This window comes from Metopolophium dirhodum, chromosome 5 (assembly GCF_019925205.1).
Source record: "Metopolophium dirhodum isolate CAU chromosome 5, ASM1992520v1, whole genome shotgun sequence".
NCBI lineage: Eukaryota > Metazoa > Arthropoda > Insecta > Hemiptera > Aphididae > Metopolophium > Metopolophium dirhodum.
This window is the reverse complement of record NC_083564.1, coordinates 17,348,535-17,372,858: the sequence shown is the minus strand read 5'-3', so window position 1 is coordinate 17,372,858 and position 24,324 is coordinate 17,348,535. Positions and strand designations below refer to the sequence as shown.

Below are 24,324 nucleotides of genomic sequence, written 5' to 3'. Positions count from 1 at the left end.
AGTGCCTGCGACATGTGGTACGTCAGAGGCACTAGCGGGACCGTTCTTCCGAGCCAACGTCCCACCGATGGGATGCACCGTCTGGTCCAGGACGCCTTCCTGGTGGTCTCCCATCTCTGTTGCCATGCCTCGATTGTTCGGGCTCTTTCCTCTCTTCTCACGGACGCTTTGGACGGTCGTAGCGCCCCAGGAGCCGGTTCGGTGGCGGCCCGAGCACGGATCCCTGTGGTACGCCGCACGACACTGTCCTTGGTGACCTCTTGGCTCCGGTCAACAGCATCCTGTCGGACAGCCATGACCTCAGCATCTCCACCAGGTACTCAGGCGTCCGCACACGTCTGAGCGCTGCGTCGATCACTGGCCACTTCAAGGAATTGAAGGCGTTCTTCACGTCCAGGGTGACCAGGACGCACAGGCTCTTCTTCCGGGGGGTGGTGGCTGCCTGGGCTGCCATGCTCAGGACGCTGTTGACCGCAGACTCGGTGCTGATGCCCTTGCGGAAACCAAACTGGTTGGGCGCTCTCCTGCAGCCTCCGTGCTCGTCCAGGTGCGTCTCCAGGCGTTTGAGAAGGAGTCGTTCTAGAAGTTTTCCGGTCGAGTCCAGCATACATATCGGCCTGTAGCTCGATGGGGCATCCGGGGGCTTGTCAGCGCCTTTCCTTAACAGCACGAGGCGGGCCCTTTTCCAGCGTGGAGGAAATGTGAGGGCGCCTAGGCAGTCGTTCATTATCCTAAGTACTGCATGAGTCTGCGTGGTGACGAGGGCCCTCAAGATCTCGTTCGGAACGCCTGATGGTCCGGGAGCCTTTCCTGGCGAGAGTCTGCGGGCAGCTGCTCGGAGTTCCTCAGCTGTGAACTCGGGGACGCTCCTCTCGAATTCGGGTACGCCGGTTTCGGGGTCGAACATGCGGAACAGGTCACAGACGACCGACGAAGGCTCCAGGCTCCAGTCCGTGGCGGGAGCCGCCGGAAACAGGGAGTCCGCTATCTGGGCCTCTCTACCCCTGGAATCTGCTGCGGGGTCGCGGGTGCCAAACTTCTTCATCACCAGCCGGTACGGTCTTCCCCAAGGATCCTTGTCCACAAGTGCGCAGAGATCAGCCCAGGCCTTTGACTTGGCAGTGCGGATCGCGATCCTCAGAACTTTCTTGGCCACGGAGTAGCTGCACCTAGCTTCGTGAACGCCCGGGTGGCCGGCGCGCCTGAGGCATGCCTGGTACCGTCTACGGAGTGCCAGAGCCGATCGGCGTAGCTCAGCAATCTCGTCGCTCCACCAGTAAATGGGACGCCTGCCTGCGGGGCCGGGCCTCTTCTTCGGCATGCTAGCGTCGCAGGCGCCGAGGTGAAAGTCTTCGATTTTGTCCGCCGCCGCGAGGGCCTTCTCCACGCCTGTCGGCCCCGGTACAGGACTCAGGCGCGTGGACGTCAAGTAGAGGCTCAGGGCGTCTGCGTCCAGCTTCTTCACAGTCCAGCCTCGGTGTGTGTCGACTAGCAGCTCCAACCACGCTTGGTCCTGGTCGGGATTCGCTGATTGGAAGAGCACGTAATTGTGGTCGCTCAGAGACTCGGCTTCGGACACCATCCAGTCCGACAGGGCTACGCCTCTGTAAAAGGTGATGTCGATGATCGAGGTGGCTGCACCGCGCCTGAACGTGGGGGCTGTGCCCGAGTTGGCCAGTAGGAGCCCTAGGCTGGAGGCGAGGTCGGAGAGCGCCGTACCCCTGGGGTTGCTGGCTCTGGAGCCCCACTCGGTGTGCCAGGCGTTGAAGTCCCCGGCCACGATGACGGACGAGTTGCCCCTGGCTCTGATGGCGTCTTCAAGGTCGCCCAGTGCGGCGTTGAACTCCGGCATCGTAGCGCCCGGGCGGAAATAGCAGCTGAAGACGGTGACGTCTTGGAGGACCATCCAGGCGAACCCGTTCCCGGAGCCGCGGAGATTGCAACTGAGGGTGGAGTGGCGGGAGATGCCCACGGCAGCCTTACGGTCGGAGCTGAAGCACCACCTGTCCTCCTGGCCGTAGTGGGTCGCTGGTTCGGAGACTAGGAGCACGTCCGCTCTCTCTTCGTCCGCCGTTTGTGCCATCAGCTGCTCCGCTGCCCAATTCACGTTTAAATTGATCTGTAGGAATTTGATCATTGGCCTGCTTTGGGACCTGCCGACATCTTTCTCGCGTTGCAGGCGCCCGAGCCCGGTTTGTGCGGAATCTTCGGGAGTCCAGCAGACTCGCAGGCTACGCAGCGGTCATCGGCTTCGACGCAGTCCTTCATGGCGTGCCCGATAACGCCACACCTCCAGCATGCCCCGGTTCTGTCTGCAGCCTTGCAATCCCGGGTATTGTGGCCGAACGCATGGCAGCGGAAGCATCTGGTCGGGGCGAGGGTCCTAGGGCGCACTCGACACATGGTCCACCCGATCGGGACCCTGGTGATGGTGGAGGCCAGGTGCTTGGGCATTTTGGCCGTGGCGATCTGTTGGCCGGATCGGGTGCCCCATATTCGGACGTCGCTGATGGCGTCACGGTCGACCTTCGACGTCGGGTCGCCCTGCCCTAGGATGGCGTTGCGGAGGGCCTCCAGCACCTCCTGGCCTGTGGCCGCAGCGTCGATGTCCAGGACTTCCACCTCCACCTGTATACCGAGCTGGTGGACCTTGCCGATGGCTTGACCGAGCCTATCCGACATGGCCGACACTATGGCCGTTCCTAGCCGCGGTGGTGGAGCTCGCCCCCTTAGGAAGCTCCAAAAGTAAGCTGCCGTCTCGCGTCTGCCTCATCGTGATGCTGGTCCCGAGTTCCTCCCTAGATAGTCCACAGTTGCGGACCGCCAGCACCGTGTCGCGGAAACTCTTACCCTCGGCGTTTCTGACGAGGATGGCTGGGGCCTTCTTCGAAAACCCCGACGGCTGTGGTGGTGCGGCCGGAGGACGGTTGGCCGCAGCCGTCGTTGTTTTCGGTCTTCTTGAACGCCTTCCAACGACCCTGGACCAGTCTTCAGCCTCGGTCTCCATGCCGATGTCGGCCTCGGTGTCTTGGGGGGGAAGGTGGGCGGATGGTTTCGGTGGACGCTTTTGACGGTTGGCCGCAGCTGTTCTCCTTGCCAGGCTGTCCCAGTGCGCTGGGGTAAGCTCCATGTCAGTGGAGGCGTCCGACGTGGACTTTCCGGTGGTTGGTCCGGGCAGGTCCGCAACGTCGCCGTTCTTCTCCAGCAGAGAGTCGACCGTGCTGTAGGCGTCGCTGGTGCGGTTCAGGATTTTTTCGATGTGGTTGCGCAGATCTGGGTCCGAGGTCCTCTGCATTAGTTTCTTTGTGTCAGCGGCGACTGCCTTCAGGGTGGACCTAGCCTTGTTCAACTTCTCCCTCAGCCTGACACTCCAGTCGCTGCTACAGGGTGTCTGCACCGATGCGTGGCTGGTCTGGCGGTCGTCCGCCACCTTTTGTTTTTTAGTCGTCGGTTCGATCAGAGCATTGGTGACCAAGTCGAATGCTTCCGAAGCGCTCAAGGTCGAGCGGCTGGGCCCCGATGACGGGGTCGGGTCGGTCAGGTCTATCTCCATGATGGTTGGGGGGTTCGGCATGTCACCTGGGGCCGGGCCCCGGGCGCCTTGTGAAGGAAACGACTTCGCTCCTTTGTTTTCTACGAAGTCCAGAGACCACGATTTTGGGGTACCTCTATCTCCGCCCCTGGGGGGGATAGGGGGTCCAGGTTTACGGGGTCTGGTCGGCGTCGTCTAGAACTGCTAGGACATCGTCGAAGGGGCAAAACTTTTTTCCCGAAGCTCTCAGACCACTTCCGGCCGAGATATCGAGCAAAAACTGAGAAAAAGCGGGGTTCCGCTAACGGCGCTTGCGTCGAGTCCGGAGACCGCGGTTTTGGAACGCCTCTATCTCAGCCCCTGGGGGGGATAGGGGGTCCGGGTTTGCGGGGCCTGGTCGGCGTCCTCTAGAGCTGCTAGGGAATCGTCAAGGGGGCAAAACTTTTTTCCCGAAGCTCTCAGACCACTTCCGGCCGAGATATCCGAGGAAAACCAACAAAACGGGGTGCCGCGGAAAAACGCGAGCGGTAGCGGGCGCTACGAGGCGTGCGCGTGGCTGCTGTAGGCTTCCGGTGGCGGAGCTGCCTCTGTAGACACGTGACTAGTGCGTGTAGGATACGTGAAGCGTACGCGGAGAGGGTAAGCTGCGATAACGGAGCGACCTGCTGCGGAGTACGTCCTCACTGAACGGCAGACACGTCTCGACTCGAACGGCAGACACGTCTCGACTGAACGGCAGACACGTCTCGACTGAACGGCAGACACGTCTCGACTAACGGCAGACACGTCTCGACTGAACGGCAGACACGTCTCGACTGAACGGCAGACACGTCTCGACTTACCTAACCTAACCTAACCTAACCATTGTGGTGGCACGGGGAGAGTGCTCGCTGCGTACACCAGACCTCTTCTGGCTGAACGAGGCACTGCGTTCCTCGGCCAGTAAGTCGGCAGGCGGCGAGCCGGCCAGAATGTTAGTGGCTGTTTCCGACACTGTTGATAAGCTTCAAAGTCGAACAAATAACTCTTATTCGAAGTGATTATAATATAAGTTTATTAAATATAAAACACAAATCAATTATGAATAGTTTCAAATTATTGAACTTGTACAATTTAAGACATAAATAATCAGCATAGATACCGTCAACTAGTAGCCTGCCAACTATAGAGTGATGAGCCTTTCGTTAGGGTCCCTCTTATATAGGTGCATTGATACAAGGAAAATGAGTACCTACACGTACATCCTTGCTACGTGTAGCCTTGCTTTTATGTAACAAATTATATCATACTTTCCTTGTACCTATTACATTGTCCTTTATATAATAATTAATGCTGCCCATCACGTACCGGACACATGCCGAGCTGCGTGTGGTCTTATAGGTACATTGTAGCGTTTGCAACTGTAGGTAACTGTTATTTTCACCATAAATATTTATGATTTTAACTGTTATTTTTTGAGAACAGTTTGTAACAGTTGCCGTAATTGATAACAAGTTGCCATCACTAACTTATTAAGCGTTGGACGTTGGCAACATAAATATATAAAATATAACACTTAAAATTAAAAAATATATTTGTCAAAATTATAAGTCAATAGTACATACACAATCACAATCAACATTAAAAAAAAATAAAATTCTCTTATTTTTAACTCTAGGTAGCTTTCCGAATGGTCTTCATAAATCAAAAAATAATGTCACATCTGATGAGCGACATTCGGTTAGTATCTTGGCTGCGTTTAGTGTTGATCCGCATGCTTCTACAAGGTCAATATCCAGGCAAACAAACATAAGCCATACCTCTGTACACCGTATTTTAAAGACCAATTTGTATCACCCGTATAAAATACACTATGTACAAGGTTTAAAACCTTCTGACCCAGAGAGGCGATTAGAGCTTATAGCGAATATGGTACTGCTAACTAATTCCATTATGACGAGGCATGAGAAATGTGTAGCGAGAAATGGAGGACATTTTGAAAATTATGAATAAATGTTTAAAATTTTAATAAAAGTTATAAAATAATTTTATTCATTTGTCTAAAAGTCCATAACCCAACATAATTCTAAGAGTAGTTATAGGTCAAATCACACACAAGGCCGTTTGTAGGGGAGAAGCTAGAAATTAATAACATTTTTTTACATAACAGTATTTAGAATAGAGCAGCCATACATTTATTTCATTTCGTTTACAAAACAACATTTTTATTAAAATATGTTTTTAAATATTTTTTATCCATAAGAATTTTATATTCCAAAACAGAATGTGATTATAATAATTAATACTAAAAATATGAAATAAAAATAATTTTTTAAGAAATGTATGCTTGTAATGAATAATTGCTATTGTATTAAAACCCAAGGCCGTAACTGAGGGGGGGGGGTCCGGATTTTTAAAAGTAGAAAAATTTTAGCGGTGAATATAGCTTATAAACTATAAATTGTATTAAATAATAAAAATAGAAATAACGTTAATGTTAACTCTCCAGAAGAATATTTCCGTATAGCTATTGCTATTCCTTTTTATGACGATTTTATTCAACAACTAAAAGATAGATTTTCAAAACACAAAACAGTTTTGTCTTCTTTATATTTATTAATACCAAAAATGTGTTATAAAGCTGCAATATCAGCCTCAGATTTTAATTTATATTCTGACTATATTATAGATATGGATTTATTACAAACAGAAATTAAACTATGGAATAGGAAATGGATCTCACATTCTCAGGACGATCGTCCTAGTACAGCCGTTGAAGCATTAAACAATTGTAATTCTGATTTGTTTCCGTGTATATACTTTTTATTAAAAGTTTTAGCTGCATTACCAGTTTCAACTGCAACACCCGAGAGAACGTTCTCAACGCTGAAACGGACGAAAACATTTTTGCGAAACGCTATTGGACAAAACCGTTTAAATGGCCTAGCATTATTAAGTGTTCATAGAAATATTAAAGTGGATCCCGAAGACGTCCTGAATAAATTTGCACTTCAAAAAGATAGAGCTATTTTACTAATATAAAAATTTTATATTAGTAAAATAGTTTATTTTATAATAAAATAGTCGACATATTGCATGCTTATAGACTATAAATTAATAATTATTTTGAAAATTTAATATTGAAAAAATTGTATTTTATATTTTATCTTTTTTTGATTTGTGCTTTTGTAATGTGAATAATAGTTAAATAGTCTATATATGTATATAAACAATCAACTATTATGTTTATGTAAATTGAATATTATAATAATGACCTAATATGTTTTTAATAATGATTATAATACAATTTTATATTTTTAACGTAAAAATGAAGTGTTTAGTATCTATATTTAAAATAATGTTGGACCCCCCCCTGAAATTTTTTGCCAGTTACGGCCTTGTTAAAACCTAATACACATAATATGCATTTAATGTAAAAACTATCTTGTGTGTGAATAAGCTACATAATGGACACTAATTTAATATTAAATTATCAAAAATAATAAGTGCATTAGTTATCAATAATTCTACTGGAGTATGGCCTAATTTCCGTAATGCAAGTTTTTGCAGAATTTGGGTAAGGTCATAAACCAACAAAAAATATTAACACTTGACACACACACTACACTTGATAAAATTATAAAAATTAAATGTACATAATATATTAACTACTCTACATTTAAACTTATTTAAGGGCTACGGACTTCAAATACAACAAATACAATTAGTATAAACATAGTTAATTTTTCATCTTACATTTTTTGAAAATAAGTTAATTAAAAATTGGAAATGTCTGATTAATTTTTTTTTAAAATGTAAAATTTTCTATTTTAACAACCTCATAATGCTACTTATGAGGAATTGTATTACAATTTAATAACATAACCTTTAAGTAGGCTGACTTAATATTTCCCTCTTTGTAATAATTAACTTTACAATCTGGAAATAAAATAAAATAATTTAAAAAAATGTATTTATTTAATAATTCAAAATATTCATACAAACACAATTAATTGAGTAGTTTGTTCAGAGACTATATTATATTACAGAAATATATTTGATTCCATAATAATTTACATAAATATCAAATATCAGTGTACTGGTACAGTTATGAAACATTTGCTAGTCAAATCAAATTGTATTGTCTAGTCATAGATATAGTTGCTCATAGTTCAGTGTAATTTATTATGAATTACTAATTTTTACTGAAATCAAAGTCAAATTGTTTTACACAAAGTTATTAATAAGTATTATTTAGTAAAAAAAAAAAAAAATGTTAGGAGAACTTACCAATTAAATATACAAATTAAATAGTCGCCAAATAAAGAATTTGCAGATGAATTTAAAAGTTTTGACTTGGTATTTGTATAGTATTGTATTGTTTTATTATAATATGATATCCTATGAGACAATGTAAGTGGTCCATTTGTATACAATGTTTAAATAAAAATTGTAAACTATGCAGAATAACATGTTTGACTAAAATAAAAAAAGTAAAAACATTAAAAAATAATTTCTTAGATAAAATTTAAAAACTTCTATAGATTTTTAACTGTTTAATTAGAAGAAAAACTTACCAAACAATTTGAAAATGAAGTTTCCAAGTTGGTATCCAATTATCATGCATTATATTAGTTTTAGGTAATAAAACACCTATTTTGAATTGAATTATTTTTACATTGCAAATTAAAGTATTATAAAAAAGCACATTGTGAAGTATTATTATTTAAAATTGAAGTACCTGAGTAGGTAGATACTTGTTTTAATTAACATTCATAATTTATTTTGTTTACCATTATGACATTATACTAGTAAAGTAGTTAGTCAACAGAAAACAACATTAATATTAATCAATATTCAATAATCATATCATCAAAATTTAAAATACGTTTAAGGTTAACTTAGTTCAACAGTGTGCGTACACTACAATAATAAAATTATATATTTATAATATGATATTTTCTTCTGTGGCATACTGTGATTGTATGATATCGAATTAAGATACTGCATAATTTTTACTTATCAATTGAAATGTATGTAATCTATGTCCTTGCTTATCTGTTATAATTAATTGTGTTTCAATTATTATTATGAGTGTGATAATATTGACAATAAATAACCTATCTGTCAGTAATAATTGTGGGCTGTGGCCACTATGGTACATCGTTATCGTTACACTGAGTCAAATATGTACAGAGTTTTGAACTACTGGTCTTTACAAACAAAAAATATAGCACCTCCAAAAAATAATAAAACTTTGAGGACTTATATCTCATTTATGGATTATTCAATAATAACAATTTGAATATCAACATTTTTCTAATAATTAGTTTTACAAAATGGCTATTTTGAAAATTTTTAAAACAAATTAAATCAAATTTAATTTTTTTTTTATTCTCAGTACTTAAATTAAAGATAAAAGTAAAATTATTGTACATGTAGCGCTAGGGTTTATAAATGATAAATAAAAAAAAAATTAAAAAATATTGATTGGAAGAAAAGTTATTCCAAAAGTCAGTTCTATCTGTTACACCCTGTATATATAAGATGCATAACTTATACTAACTTAATAATAGAGAGAAGAAAAAGAATTAGTAAGTAATTAAAACAAAAAAAACAATGTGGTTAAGTTAAGTAAAAAAAAAATGTGAGCCTTCGTACTACATATGGCTTAATAGTCTATATGATTATTTGCATTATGCATCATTCTTGTAAGTGGGGCATTCCTGGAGAAGTTTGATTTATTGGTGGGTATATAAAAATTACATTGAAGCCTAGTGTTACTAGGAATACGAAAGCTAAGTTCTCCAAGTAGTCTTGGGGCATCAACTTGTCCTTCTATCAGACGTTGAATAAAAGTGATATCAAAATTATCACGTCTTACAGAAAGGGGAACTAGTCTCAGAGCTTGGCAATGGCCCATAATCATGTGGTGGATGAGGAATGTTGAGGCAATAACCGGCGAAACGCATAAAACTGTTTTGTACACGATCAATCCGACAAATGTCAACTGTGGTATATGGTGACCAAACAATAGACCCATATTCAATGACCGACCGGACTAAAGCATTATAGAATTAGAGATGTCATCCGAAAGCCAAGTCTCCGTGAGAATATAAGCATCATAAGATAATAAAATAAAATTAGTTCGGAGATTAAACAATTTACTACGAAGGCCACGTACATTTCGGTAGTATATTTTAAAACAATGATCAATATTAGGCATAACATTAAAATTATTAAAACTTAGGGTAGGGTATAGAAGAAAAGTTAGTTTTAATATTATTAAATTTAGATAAAAATGAGTTAAAGGTAGAATGAGAAAAACGGCAAATGGTACAAAAAATATTATTTTTACAATAAACATGCATACCAGAGTTGAAATCAGGAACTAATGCAAATGCTGAGTGGAACTCGGTTGATGATTGCTTCCTCCTCTGGGGTTCATGTTTTTTGGACCGGCTTTAATCACTGAAGGTACACCATTGACATATGAAATAGTAAAATCTGAAGAGCCACTTTCGATTTTACGTTGCAGATCGGAATGAGCTTTACGCAAAAGTTCCCGTTCAAGCGTGGTTTTGTCCTGAACAATGCGAAAACCAGGTTCTGGTAATAATCCATTCCGCGTTTGTGAATTAAAATTTAAAATAAGTTGAGAAGCATCGGCCTTGGATTGGCAAATTACCTTCAAAGGTCTCGGTTTCTTCGCATTACTATTGCCTAGGCGTATTAGCTTAAGATTGGTGGGTATAGGTATAGTTATTTGTTCAAGAAGATTGCTAAGTGTACGTAGATCATCATTAACTCTTAAAGCAGCGGTGTTGGCAGCGGACTCAGGCACTCCATATGCAATTGCATTAAATTCAATTTTGCTTCGTTCAGTAGATTCACAAAAAATCAATGAAGACGAATCAATAGAGGGGACCGGACGTGATTCCAAAACATCAATTCTTGAACGGAGCACACCAATTTCAGCCCGGAAAGAAGCATTTTCAGTAACCAGATCTGCTACTTGGGAAGTGAGTGTCGAAATGCTACTTTTAAGTTCACTAAACTGCGACGATTGCGAAGTAGAGAGCGATTCGATTGCCTTCAAAATGTCAGAGGTAGTAGGAGGTTTCTGAGCCTGTGCACGAGAATTTGAAGCCACGGAAGAGGGTGTTGAAGGCATAATTTGATGCAAGAGTATTGAAAAAAGAAATATATAAAAATACTTAAAAATAACTCCTTAAGACAAGAGCATGCAATACAAAGTACAGTAATGTAGTACAGCATGCAAGCTAAATCGGAGTTGAAACACAGGTGGACAATGAAAAAGCCCAGCGTTAAAGTCACCGAAAAACAGCTGACTGGTTTGTTGATAAGGTGGTAATTGACAAGTTTGGGGTTCCAAGTGATAAGAACGTACCTGATGTACACAAGCTGGCAGATGCAGTTTCTTTTGCACTATACTTCTTCTAGTTAATCTGTCGAGATGAAGCTTGAAAACATGTGTAGGCGGAAAAGGCACAAAGACGAAACGAATAAAAGCGACCGCAAAGAAAAAGAGGTACTTACAAATGAAAAAATAAAAAAAACCGGTAAGAGCGAAGTGTTATCACTGTTATCACTATGTATATGTGATAACAATGTTTATCACTAGAATATTATATTATAATACAATAATTAAAAATAAGATATGTTTACATTTTTTTCTTATATCGGATTGTGAATATCAGAATATAATAATTAATAATATAGGTATAAACTAAATATTGGCAATGTGTAATGTTGATGTTATTTTAGCGATTCATCACTGCGTAGTGCCCCAATGATTTGAAAAATTATACCTATAATTGCATCACTGTCACTATATTGATCTATTTGACGCACAACACTCTTTATTTCAGAAAACCCTAATTTATTTTTAAGTTTTTATTGTTTAGAAAGACAACATACATGTTTAATTTAATATTCCAAAGATCTTTATATTCTTTACCTCATAATTTAAACTTTTTTGTTCTTTTACAATTCGGTAATTGATTTAAATTAATGTACTTACAACATTCTATCAGAAATACAAGTTATAAAAATAGGGTTTTTTAAATATTTAAAAAATATTGTATAACCTTGGATTTTTTCGAACCAACCTTTTTTTACTTAAGTATACAACAAAACAGGAAATTAAATTTTCAGTTTTAGGAACTGAAAAGAAACTGAAATATAAATGTTTTTTTTATAAAAACCAAAACCGTAAAAATCATCAAGTTTCCATGCCCTAAGTATATGTGTATAGGTAGGTACTATTATTAAAATGAAATAAGTATGTCATGAATTTTGTTGTTTTTATTTAACTGTATGTATTGTTACTTTTAATATAGTATTATTTATTATATTATTTAAATGCATATAATATTATCTACAAATTATAAGTTATAAATGACAAGGGCCCTCAGATTCTAGTTTTTTCATATTTGTCTAGAAAGGCGAGAACAATGTGAGTGATGAATAATTGTATTTATTAATTTGAATTTATTCAAAATATGTTTCTTCTCACTAGCTAGTAACTAAGGCTTTATTTTAATTTTAATTTAAGTTAGGTATCGATAATATTTGTTTTTCTGATTTAAATTTGAGGTATTTTGTTACTTTACCGGACACCCTTTTTTTTTGCAATTTTTTTTCAGACATATGTAGTTAACTATACTGAGAACGATAGTGAAGTCAGAATTTGGCGGTTGGACTTAGTTTCGAAGTTATGGCTTAATGAAGTTTGCTATTTTACGATATTATTTTTTACGTTCATCCGTCTGCCCCATCCAGTAAGAGGTCCGCAGGACCTCGAGTTTGGTGACCGGAGCCGATAGGCGTAGAGAGCTTCTAGAGCGTTGAACATATGCGTAAAAACTCAAAATTGGAAACTGCCTTAGCATATAACTTCAAAACAAAGTCTGGCTATATAACTTTGATTGCACCGTCATTCTTAACTCGTTGAAGTACATAGGTTTCAAAAAAAAAAATCAATATTCGAAATAGGTGCAGTAAACTAGTGACGCGCGAATGTGCAAAAATCGTAAGATAGCGAACTTCATTAAAACATAACTTCGAAACTAAGGCCGACCGCCGAATTCTGACTTCCCCAACGTTTTCAGTATAATTAACTACATAAGTCTAAAAAAAAAAAAAAAACAGGTGTTCGGTAATGTAACAAAGTTCCGGTACATTGAAAATTGAACTTTGTATATTTTTGCATATTTTGTCGTTATTGCTTATTTGAGAATATTAGAAAAATAAGAAAATATTTTATCAGTTTTAGATGTTATAAAGTCAGTTTGGACAAATAGGAACACATTTTGAAAAAATGTATATGTAAAATTGTTGCTCACTGGTTCCGACGCATAATAATAATAATAATAATAAAAACCAGACAAGTGTGAGTCGGACTTGCACACGAAGCGTTCCGTTCCATTATCTATAATAAATACTAATTAACTAAGCTTCATGTAGTCAAATAACAGGCTAAATAAAATAATTTAGAATTTAATACTAATATAAAACAATATTTAAGCAATACAGATCTGTGTTATGATCTTAAAATAAATAGGATTATTGAAAATAATATGTCATTAAAATACCAGGCTGAGAGCTGATGGACGCAAACGCGGTGGGTATATTATAATAATAATGTTTTTATAACATTAAATACCGATTTTATTATGAATCGACCTGAATTTGCTGACTTGTTTATATGTATGTTATAAGATAACATATTTTCCATAGTTTTAATAAAATATTATTAAAGTAAATACAAATATATTGATATAGGTATCCAATGTAAAATTGATGGCATACATTCTACAATAGTAGTTAGACTTTGCATTATTCTTATACATAGATATATCAAATAAAATATAACTTGAGTATTTATCATTTTACCGTAGTATAATACCGCGACTCGCGAGTCACGACACATGGATTGGGAAACGCTGGTTTATACTATATTATGTAAAATACAACAATAATTTGGTAATATCGTAATTTTGAAACAAAGACAGAAAAAAAAACGTGAGTGTGTGAGCCCACCATTACAATCTGGGGAAGTATAACATCTTTCATAAGCATTGGGGGCCGTGATATTATAAGTAAATTAGGGTCAGAGTGAGAAATGCCACAACCGTGCTTGACTTGCAAAATAAATAAATAAACAAACGTGTCGTTTCATTTTTCGTTACAATTTTTTTTCCACCCACGCCTCAAGAAAGAAGTTTTACTTATAAACGATTTTATTCACAATTCATGAATCACAATAAACAGTAATAGTCAAATATCTAGACAACTGTAATTTATTGTACTCGTTAATTAAAATCGTAGTACAAACAATATAAAATATGTTGTTAAATATATAATTATTTTTAGAATTCTATCTAGAATCGTGCTATTCTTATAATTTATAATAGGTACGTTTATTTATTACAAATAATTTGCCAGTGCTCTTTGAATATAAAGTAGGTACCTAGGTACCTATTTGATATTTGAGTAATAGTATAATACCGCGAGTTGTAGACATAATAATAAAAGTAATAATAATGTTAAATAACATACAACATTTTTTAGAAATTTAAACAAAAAGAAAAATAATTTTAAATGAAACCGAGATTTTTATTGACAATATAGACATTAATAAGCGCCTTAGTTGCTTGTTTTTTTTATATATAATTTATTTTAATTTTGGGAATGGAGAATATGAGAGCTACATAGCTGTACGGATAGACTATTGTGGAAATTTAAAGTTTATAACGGATAAGAGGAGTTTTTATAGGATTAGATAACGGATCGCTAAGAAAAGTATTGCTTAACATCAGTCTACGGTCAGCTAATGAGTCTTGGTCAAAAATCTAAGGTATCCTTAATAATATTGTAATGCTAAATGTAAACATCTGAATCATAATAATATATTATAGCAAAAGGAAGTTTTTTTTTAAATATTAAATATTTTAAAAATACAATGAAAGGTCATCAATATTTATGCAAAATTACTACATAGCGTAGCTAGGTAGATCAGGTAACTTGGCGATGTAGATGAACATGACCAACGTTTACTTAAACATTTTCTGCAGCCATCTTCTCTTCTGCAGCCTTTGCTTCAGCCTTCTTTTTTTCGCACCATTTTTTTGTAGTTAAAAACAATTCAGCTAGGTATAAACATTAATCATATTGGTCAATTATCATTAATAAATTAAATAAAGCAAACTATGCAGTTTTAATGAACACGGGCTTTACCCTATATTCTATGAATTTTGTCGGTTCTTTTCTAAAATATAACTGGACGCTTAGTTCTGTGCATGCACTTTTAAATTATGTATATGTAAAGAAAATAGAGTAATAAACTAAAACCAGTCAGAGATACTTTTATGCACGTTAATGTGTACGGTGGGATTTAAAAAAATTACCTTTTGTCCCATGTTACACTACCCATACAGGTGTGGAGTATAAACCATTTATAAGGGGACCCTAAATGGCATAATTAACACACAATTTTCGGATATTATATAATTGTAGCACCTCCGAGCCAGACTATAATTAAACATTATAATTTCACTGAAGATGGGTAAAATTTAAATGTTCACGAACTATTTGAACTCAAACTTGAATCATATTTGAACTTTATTCGACCTTTTGAAATTTCAAAAAATGAATTGATAATAACTTATAAAATATAAAACTAGTAGATTAACCTAGGGAGCTGAAAACTTTTTAATAAAAATTCAAATTAATCTACTGCCATGCATAATAATTATTAACTAATGATTATCATTGAATTCGAACTTCGAAGTTTTTGAAGTGTTTAAAATGTTGAGTCGAAGAATGGTGTGACGATTTTCTCCGACAATACTTTTTAGAGCAGGCATTTTTTGCTACAATGTTCAATGTCGAAGGTCATTTCTGCTATCAAATTTGATCTATTTCATACATTGGGGTTCAAAAATGGGAAATCAATAATTTATTACCCAATAATTGGAATAACATAAGACAACTAGAACATTAGTGCAATACCAGTTTTATAAGTATTTTAGAATAACATAAATATAGTGTAACAAATTGTATAGTTATGTCATTATTTAACTGAAAATTAATAAATATAATTTTTAATTATTTTGCAAAAAAATACGTACATTTCTTCTTTTTATTTAAAGTGGCCATTTGATTATTGTAGTATTTTCTTGCAATGTCTACAACAAAGAATTTTTAAATAAAAATAATTTCGTAGGTACTATGAGAAGATGGATAGTTATAATAATAGTAATAATAATTATCCTTCTACAACTAGTTGGTTGACATTTTATTTTGGTATCTATCTACTTACCTACTATTTAATTACACCTATTTTATTTTATTTTATTTATATTTACATGTATTTTGTTTTATTTTTATAAGCTATGTACGAATGTGTTGAACGGTAAACTGTGTCGTAAGGCAACTCACAAACTGAGCAGTCCACTGTATTTATATATATTAATTATATTAATAATGTTGTTAATATAAACATATTGGGGAAATTGTTATTTATTGGTTTATATTTTGTTTTTAAAATAATAAGCTTATTCATTAAGCGTAAAACACTCATTATCTCAAAAAGTATTAATGTTTTTTAAAATATTTTTGAACATAGTTTCAAGTTGTTAAAAAAACAACGTTTTTATAAAAAATTATATTTTTAGATATCTTTTACCTTTATAATTTTTTAAGTTTTTTACTTTTTTGAATGACAGCATAGAGTTTTAATTTCCAAAGCAGAATATTTTTCTAAGTATTTTGATACATAAAAATCAAATTTAGGACAAGTGGTTTATGAGTTGTAAGTATTTAAAGTTTAGACAAGCGCAGTAGTGGATAAATATTTTGCGGGGTAACTCCATACCACTCAACTCCGCCCATCTAAACTTTAAATGCTTATAACTCATAAACTACTCGCCCTAAATTCGATTTTTATAAATCAAAATACTTATTAAAATATTAGCTATATATTAAAATATTTGCTTTGGAATATGAAATTAAAACTCTATGCTGTCATTCAAAAAATATAGATAAATCTCAAATAATTTTTATTAAAATAACTGTTTAGTCAAAAATAAGTGGGTTAATACATTTTTAACATAGTATTTTTGAGAACTAGAGACTTTTGTTTAAGGCCTTCACATTTGAATTACAATGTAATAAATAAACTTATTATTAGACAATGATTTTGGTTTATATTATTTAAACCTTATCACCAATATATTTCTTAATGTTATAGAGAAGCACTACTATACAGATAGATCTTAATACATTTTTAAAAGCAAATTTATCAACTTTCACCGACCCACCCTAGTGTTACTACAGTACTACTACCTATTCCATTTATTATTTTTTTTTTTTCATTATTTGTTATCAATAATTTATCATTTTATTTTTCTGTTATTTAATAAAATCAATTTGGTTGGTTCTTAGTTATTTTTTTATGATATTGTCACTCCCTTGGGTTCTGATTGATGGGTGCCCTTTCTATGGTTTGACAGGTTTGTTTTTGTATATTACGTAAATAAAAATGAGATCATAATTTTGTTCTAATAATATACAAATTAAATAATAGATATTTAATTTTATTGAAATTCTAACTGAAACTCAAGCGGAAACAATATTGAAAATAGCTACGATAGTTAGAGTCAAGGTACTAAGAATAATATGACTATGCCCTATAGCAATAGAAAAAAAAATAGTATGAATATTTTAATCGTTTTAACAATTATTAATTGATGACTTTTTTCAAGAACATTTATTTTATGCATACGGGCATGAATCTTTCAATAGCCAAATAAACGATATGGTAACTTTGCATGTAAATTCGTTCTCAATCGTATTCTTTTTTGGGTCAGCTGTAAGTTCTTTGTTATTTTTAAGTGTTCTCAATCGTTCGGCCCAAAAGGTATAATGTTCTCAATCGTTCGATAGCCTAATATAATATTTAAGATTCTTAGCGGAGGTTTTTTTTGTGTCTGTTATCATCTTTTAGGACAGTTAAAATTCTTTGATTTCTTAAACGTCATCATTTCTGATAGGAAAGTGAATCTAGTTGGTACGTAAGAAGGTTTATTTTTGAACCTAAAAAAAGCTATTTAATTTAAAAATTCCTGTTCGGTTCCGGTACTTTATTTGTTAAAAAAAAGTTTTCTATTCCGGTTCCAGAACCAGTTTATTTAGGTTCAGTTCCAGTCACTGCTTTTATCACAATAATATCATAAAATATAATTACCCAGTGATATACTAATATTATAAGCTGGCAGACCATTTTCGTGGTATTATATCATTGAATTCATTTTTAACATATCCATTATAGTGACTCTATTGACACCTAATGTACAGCAGATCGTCACTTAATTACCAGTTTTTTTTAAATTCAAACCCCAGGAGAAATATCAAAAAAAAAATTACCTGGCCAGCTTTTTTTCGCTACTTTAACAAAAAAATACATATGTTAGTTTTTTAATGTAGGGCGCTTGCACGAACTATACGTTTAGAAAGATTAGTTTTTATAATAATATAACTATAGGTATTATAATTTATAACCTCATTCCACAAACTTACTGTCAATTGTTAAAGGTGTTTGCATACCTACAAAATAAAATAAGATACCTAGTGATAATTATAATTATAATATATTTTAAATGTTGTCCTCTACAACATGTTAAAACTAATTTCTAGAACTGTTTACAAACTTGTCATTATTTTATGGACATAATATAATGAAAGATTTCAAAAACGGACTTCTATAAAATCATAATTATAGCAATGATGTTTATTAATCATTCAAAAATAATAGAAATAGAAATATGGTTACTAAATAATATTTTAACATTTTTTTTTCTTAAATTGGTAGAATACCTAACGTATTACATGATGTCATCGCCGTACAAATATAATAATTATTGTTTAAATTACGATTTGGTGATGAGTGATGACCATATTGTTAGATTGATACAAAATAATGTTATTATATTATCATGTATAACAGAGATGGGCAACTGATGGCCCGCGTACCATTTTTCACTGGCCCGTGCTAAATTTGAATTTAGTTTATACAAATATAAAATGTTAAGATTTTTCTGTATTTTATTTTATTATATTTACAAAATTATTAAAATCGATATAATGTTAACCGCAAACGTAGATATAAATTTTTATCTAGTATTAAACTATTAAATGTAAATAATATTTTATTAAAATTAAACCTAACCTATAAAGGTATAGTTAACATTTTTTTTCACGTTTTTTTTTTTTGCTTCCTATGTTCTCTGGCCCACTGAATTTTTGCACATTCAAAATTGTCCATCTAGTAGCATTGAGTTGCCCATCCCTGATGTATAAGGTACAACCATAGATTAAATCTATTACGGCCATACATACTTATCTCTGGAGTTTGTACTGTTAGATGACGTATAACAGGGAATACTTCTATGTTAATGTACAATAGATTATCCTTTTACTGTGCACTTTGGTTAGTTGATTATCGACAGATTTTGAGTGAAACCATTGAAAAGACGTGCATTAAAATTATTTAATTAACTATTTTTATTTTTTACAGATTGTTAACTTTATTAATATTTATTAGTGAAACATAATTAATTTTCATTGTATTAATTAATAAAGTTAGGTACCTATGTACATTATTAAATCTATAAAAATGATCTTACTTAAATTATTTGATTTGATGGCATTTTTGATTTTATCTTTCCCTAATAAAATATAAATAACACTTGTATTACTCTAGTTTATTACATATTATTTGTATGTTATTCAATTCTGAGCGGAGCGATGAATGTATGATTATACAATGATGTGTGTTTTTTTTTATGTTTTTGTTATTTATGTGTCTGTCATTGCCGTTTAGAGCAGTAAAACTGTTTCAATTTTCATCAACAGATCCTTGTTTGATGAGAAAGTGAATAATATATACTATATTATAGTTGTTGCACTCGGGATGTCAAAATTTAAAACTCCCAATTGTTTCCAAAAGCGCCGCGAAAACAACATAAAATTTAAGAAAATCGATTTTGGTTTTTGGTGTAACTCAAAAATAAATAACCGTATACATGCAATTTTCACTGGTTGTTAATATTAGAATTTTCTATACACGATAAAATGTTTGATTTGTTTTGAACTGTCAACGGATATTTTCAGTTTTCAATTTTTTTAGTTATTTTTTCTATGGATGTCAATAACATTTTATTTGTTGGGTAAAAAAATTGAAAATTGATAAAAAGGGTCCTTATATAGTGTTATAATAGCAGTCGAAAAATATTTAAAAAAAATATTCACGATTTTTTTTTATAAGCATTTGAAGTTCGAATTTTGACAAAATTTATCAAATTTAAAATTTAATGATTATTTAGTAGTTAAAAATGTATAAAATGTTCAACTTTTGAAACAAAATTTTACGGCGCAGTACCGGATTTAAGGGGCCATGCCCATGCCCCGGGTGCTAATAATAGAGGGGCTCAAATTTATATATATCATGGAGGCGCTCATATTATGTTGTGCCCCGGGTTACATAATTTGTAGATCCGGTACTGCCACGGCGTACATAGGTTTTATAAAAATTACTTAATTCACTAATAACCATAGACATTAAAATGTAATACAAGATTCCTTATAAGATTATCTACCTTTATCAAAAAAAAAATGTCTATAAGAAAGTAAAATTAAATTTTTATGAGCGTTTGAAATTTAAATTTTTACAACATTGGATATTCACTCGATTCCTCATGTAACGATTTTTTTATTTTGTCGGTTTCAAAAACGAATAGCTGTACATACATGAAAATTTTACTGGATGTTTATTTTATCAATTCTTATACTTTATAAAATTTTTAAAATATTTTGATTTGTTTTGAGCTGTTTACGGACAATTTCATATTAAAATTTTTTTTTTCTGTGAATACCTATCAATAAAGTTTTAACTGTTGGGCCAAAAAGTGTAAAAATTTAATACAAGGCTCCTGATTTCTTGTTACAATAGCAGTTGAAAAATATTAAAAAGACATGGGCACAATTTTTTTTATAAGCATTTAAAGATCAAATTTTAAATTGAATAATTAATGTGTTCTCGGTATATTATACTTGCCATAGTCAATTTTCGATAAATATATTTTTTCTCCATGTATATCATACTCTAAAAAATATTATTTTACAAATTTAATATTGTTAAAAACAAAATATTAACGTAATATTTACTTCTCCATACTTATATAGTCATATTATAGTGATTTTGTATAGATTTAAATTTCAAATTATATATTACTACTTACTATAGTAATTAAAAACTAACACATACAATTTTGTTTTTTGGTAAGAACTTGTTTGAGTACCTACTTGAACTTTTTGCGTGACTATGATGCAGCCATATGGCGCAATTTACTCATTTTTTCAATCAATGATAACTATTCATAATTGTAATTTTTTTTAATTGTTTATAATATTGTATGTTATCTTACATTTTAACAACAATTAAAATAATGTATCATAACTATCTGTGTTTTTAATAACATTTTCATAAATAAAGAATTATAACTAAACAATTAAAAGCAATTTTTAGCCACGAAAAATTCATAAAAGTTTTTATTTTCATATCTAATATTTGACATTTTAATAGAATATTCCCCACAAATTGCTTTACTTTTGACAAAGAAAAAAATTTTACCGGAAAGTTACGACAATGTATGTTCGAAAACAACTATATAGGAATAGCAGAGAGATACCCACTTGTCCCCCTTTTTTTAATTTGAATAAAAATAGAATTTATTGTAACGTTAATAGTAGTGATGCACAACAATATATTTTCCGTTATCAATATCGGTCCATTGATATCGATATCATATCGCGATATTGAAAAACAAACGATATCGATATAATTTATTTTTATATATAATAGGTTTTTTTTTTTGAAATTAATATTTCTTTCATTAAAAAAGTGTAAATAAAAAGTATAAAAAAAGTTTTCATATTATATTATTAATTATTATAAACAAAAATTTAAAAATTTAAATTGAATTAAAATTACAGGTACATTATTTATTTTTCATCTACTGTGGTTACCTCGGAATGGTGTAAAATCGCTTCCTGAAAATATGCATACATTTAAAATTATTAAGTATTTAGCTAAAAAATATTATTATTCATTAATAGTTTTCATACCATTACGTTTTCTGATATATTAGATTCTGAGCGAAGCGATAAATGTATTGATTTTACAATGATGTGTGTTTTTTTTTTAAATTTTTTTTTTAATTTTAAATTTTTGTGTCTGTCATCACCTTTTAGGACAGTAAAAGTGCTTGGATTTTCTTCAACAGTAACTTTTCTGATAGGAAAGTGAATCTAGTTGGTACTTTGGGGGGTCAAAAGTAAAAATTTCCCAGTAGTTTTGTGTAACTCTAAAACAAATGACCGTAGAGACATGAAATTTTGACTGAATGTTTATATTAGCATTTTCTATACACCATAAATATTTTGACTCTTTTTGAGCGGTTTACGGACATTGTCGGTTTTCAATTTTTTTAGTTTTTTTTCTATAAATATCAATAAAAATTTTTTTGTTGGGTAAAAAAGCGTGAAAATTTAATATAAGGCTCCTGATATATCGTTCTAATAGCAGTTGAAAAATATTAAAAATACATAGGCACAAAGTTCAAATTTTGACAACATTTATCAAATTTATAATTTATTAATCATTTTGTAATTAAAAATGTATAAAATGTTTAACTTTTATGGCTAAGGATTGAAAATTTAAAACAAGGCTCCACGTGAATAGGTTATATATAAATTACTTTATTCTAATAATATCATCAAATATACTTGGTAATATCATAGGCTGACTGACCGTTTTCGCTCAGAATCGTTTTTCTTATACAATGATATTATATCATTGAATTCAAATTTAACACCATCTGTAGTACAAAGTCCTTACTGCCGACCCAGAGGTCGTCGGCCGACTCGGCTACACTTAATATTTATTTTAGCCAGTTTTTATTGTTATTGCCCCACGCTCCTATTTAATAAGCACCGCAACGCAAGACACGGAAGGAAGTGGACACTGTGTGATTAATTTGAAACTAGATGTCAATAAATAACAAGTAATACGTTCTTGTGACGGGCCAGAAGCACCGCCTTACTATTCATAAGAAAATTACAATATTTTATATTCATATGCAATGGGCGCCCACTAACTAACTCTACGGGGACAATTAATAATATCGTTACAAATAATATATAATGTCATATCATCAAAATAATAAACAATGATGTTTTACAATGATAATGAATAATAGTGTTATCACCGGTCTCCTCGGTATCCGCTGATTACCATCGACAGTGTTGCCACTCGGTCCTTCTCAACGGTCCACTGGTCCACACGGCGATCTAACGCTGGCTACTGGGAATCCCACGATGGCCCACGAAGAGCAGGTTAAACCAATAAATCATGCCGTGGTCCACGGGAGGCACCGTCAAATGTACTGTTGGAGACGCGGAAGACGACACGACCCGCACGTTGCCGGCACACAACGCGACACAACATCGACGGCTACAAAACAAACGCGATCACGAGACAACAAGTCGTTTTAGCGTGCATTCAGTGCGTACAATTAGTACAATGTACCACAGGTGATCGGCGGAAAACTGTACACGGACGGATAGACCAAAAGGGGGAAAAACACGCAAAACCGCCACGGCCGATACGTAACTCGGCACACTCAGAACCACCGATCACGTGAAAGTAGTCTGTCGCGCGAAACCCGGACGTGACACAAGAGCCGGGGTTGCCGCAGCAAAAGTTGCGACGAACGGACGACAACGCACTGACGCGGCGGTGACGGGTTCGCGGTGAGACGGCAGACGGCGATACAGATGGAATAGGCGGGGCGGGGTATCGAATCTTCTCGACATGGAGTCGACCGTAATTACCGATGACAATTTATTGTTGTCGATAACGATATGGCGGCCAAATTACGGTATTGGGTATTTCCACAGATATCCGACACCATCTATTACAGTGACCCACTTGTAACCTACTGTACAGCAGAGCGACTTCCACTTATCCACCTTTTTTTTTCTTTTAAATATGAATTCAAAAAAAGTAATTGATTGACTCTGTCTAGTGATAACCGATTTGTTCTTTTGGTAATGACTTGACCAGCTTCACTAAACAACCGTTCGCAAGGAACACTTGTTGCTATTACACTTAAATATATTTTTGCCATCTGTGAAACTACAGGATATTTTTTCTCGTTGTATTTCCACCATAACAATGGATCTTGGTTATGGCTTATTTTATCTGTCATACTTTTATATTTATGTAATTCATTTCCTTCGTCTTCGTCTTCTTCGTCACTGTCGGCTATAAGAGATCGTATTTTTATTGCAGGTGGTTCCACTGGTTCGTCTTCATCTGAATTTATTTTTGTTAATGGAATCTCTTCGTATTTTTCAAATTCATTTTCTAATTGGTCCTAGACTAAAGTTTTTTGGTCCTCCGATAAAAATTCAAGTGCGTGGTATCTAGGATCAAGAGCTGAAGCTTTTGACAGTATAATGCTCATCTGATCTTTTCTTTTCTTCAAATCGTTTAAGATGGTAAATTTTATCGTCTTAACAACATTTGATTCATTTTCTTTTTCTTGCATGCAATTTAAAAGACTCTTTATTAATCGATTGGCAATTGACGCAGTTACATATTTTTCACCTCCTAGTGTTACAGTAACTGATTGAAACGGTTCTAACACTTTCACCAAATCGTTCAT

At 34.8% G+C, this 24,324-nt stretch overlaps 2 long non-coding RNA genes across 2 annotated transcripts; both read right to left on the bottom strand.

Annotated features, from left to right (window-relative positions):
• Positions 1 to 7,327: 7,327 nt before the first annotated feature.
• Positions 7,328 to 8,329, bottom strand: LOC132944129 (uncharacterized). The gene is made up of 4 exons (XR_009664418.1): positions 8,089 to 8,329; positions 7,802 to 7,990; positions 7,517 to 7,716; positions 7,328 to 7,450 (listed from the first exon to the last, which is right to left on the bottom strand). It is a non-coding gene; the product is annotated as an uncharacterized LOC132944129 (long non-coding RNA).
• Positions 8,330 to 13,820: 5,491 nt separating this feature from the next.
• Positions 13,821 to 19,264, bottom strand: LOC132945078 (uncharacterized). The gene is made up of 5 exons (XR_009664512.1): positions 19,222 to 19,264; positions 18,116 to 18,142; positions 17,963 to 17,983; positions 15,667 to 15,723; positions 13,821 to 14,685 (listed from the first exon to the last, which is right to left on the bottom strand). It is a non-coding gene; the product is annotated as an uncharacterized LOC132945078 (long non-coding RNA).
• Positions 19,265 to 24,324: the final 5,060 nt, after the last annotated feature.